The following is a 1,841-nucleotide window of genomic DNA, read 5'->3' on the forward strand; positions in this document are numbered from 1 at the left end:
TTAATTTAATTTTAATAGCCACACATGGCTAGTGGCTACTAAATTAAAGATGCAGTTCTAGCGCAGTGCTTCTCAAGATTTAACGTACATAGAAATACCTGGGGATCTTGTTAAAACACAGATTACAATTTAGCACATCCAGAGTGAGGCCCAAGATTCTGAATGTCTAACAAATTCCCAGGAGATGCTGATGATTCTGGAGTTTGGACCACACTTTGGGGAGGAAGATTCTAGAACGGTGCTGCTCAAACTTTAGCATGCATAAGAATCCCCTAGAGATTCCAGAAAGATTCCAAAACAGATTCCTGGGCCTTGCCCCTCATAGTTACTGATTGAGTAGGTTTGGGGTGGGGTCCAATAATTTGCATTTGTACCTGGGTGATGCTGGAGTACCATTTTAGAGAATGGGATGGTGTTGGAAAAATATCTTTTTATTCACTCTCTTATTTTCTTTCCCAATCGTTACTCTTAATAGTTAATATTTGTGTCCTATAATAAAGGTAGTTACTATCCCATTTTACTGATGAGGAAACTGAGGCACAGGGAGATTAACGAACTTACCTAAGGTTACCCTAATGGTAATTGCTGTCTCCAGAGCCACCTTCTTAACCACACACTTCACACCATGGAAGATGTCACCATGGATGTCTGCCAGTGTACTGTCCTTGCCTTGATGCAAAGACTCCCTAATTCCTTGAATTTAAACCAGAAGAGAAGAATCAAATCCACAACAGTCTGCTTTTGATTCCCAATTTTCCTGCTTTCGTTTCACATCTTCTCATTTTACAAGGCAGGAAATGGGTTCAGAGGAGTAGAAGTAAAGGACTTGCCTGAGGCCACATAGTTAATCATTTCACTTTAAGTATCATCTGGTAAACGACCTTCACGTGGGCTTTTTTTTTCCCCCCTGCAAAAAGCTTTATTGTTTCCATTTGGTTGAAGGGTTGGGCGAGGGCTCCAGGGTGTTTAAAAAGCTGCCTAGTGCTTGCAGAGAGAAGCCCTGACACCAGAGGGACTCCTCAAAGGCCGCTGGGCTTCGGAGGCTCCTAGTGGTGCTTGAGGGTGAGCCTTTGGAAGAGATACTCGCCCAGCCCCACCTGGGGACCAGCCACCCTGCGGAGGTTGGTCAGGTGGTCGCCCATCTTCTTGATGAGTTTCACTTGCCCATCTAGGAGGCGGCTCTCCAGAAAGTCACAGAGGTGGAAGTCTGCGCGGGCAGACTATGAGTATGGTGGCTTCCATAGAGTCCTGGGTTTTACCCTCATCTTGAGATGGCTTCTGCACATCCTGGAAGGGCTTGCGGCAGCTGCACTAGTTTTGTGTTTTCAAGAGAGGCTTGACACCTCGCGCTTCTTCTCAGCCAATTCCTGGAAAAGGTGCCCCACGCCCTCCAGAGCCACATGGTGGAGGTGGAAATAGAAGCCCAGAGAAAGGTAGGTGTAGGAGGCACGCAGATGCATGTTGACCAGGCGGTTGACGACAGCCTCTACCTCCGCGGAATAATTCTGAAGAATATGGGAGCTCATGGTTGATCAGTAATAAGAAGTTAAGCTCAAAAAATGGTGTTGGCCAGTCCCGGTGGCCGAGGATTAGCTGAGGGCTGATTCTGAAGGTTGCAACTGGAAAAAAGTTTATAGAGGGTGGTTGGAGCCTGCAGCAAGGGGCATCACTGAGTCTGTTAAGTGCAAACACTGCTGAAGCAAGCCACACACCCGCGGGACCTCAGAGTCCACTGCTGGGCTTCTATTTCTAAACGTCTCCATACCACATTTCTATTGCTTTAACACAGATGGAATTCCTAAAACTGAGCACTTTTAGCCAGTCGCTACTGGTGGAGACAC

At 46.6% G+C, this 1,841-nt stretch overlaps 1 pseudogene; it reads right to left on the reverse strand.

Moving 5' to 3' along the window:
• Positions 1-1,046: 1,046 nt before the first annotated feature.
• Positions 1,047-1,526, reverse strand: LOC102983294 (ferritin light chain-like; annotated as a pseudogene).
• Positions 1,527-1,841: the final 315 nt, after the last annotated feature.

Source organism: Physeter macrocephalus, chromosome 20 (genome assembly GCF_002837175.3).
Source record: "Physeter macrocephalus isolate SW-GA chromosome 20, ASM283717v5, whole genome shotgun sequence".
In the NCBI taxonomy this organism is placed as follows: Eukaryota; Metazoa; Chordata; class Mammalia; order Artiodactyla; family Physeteridae; genus Physeter; species Physeter macrocephalus.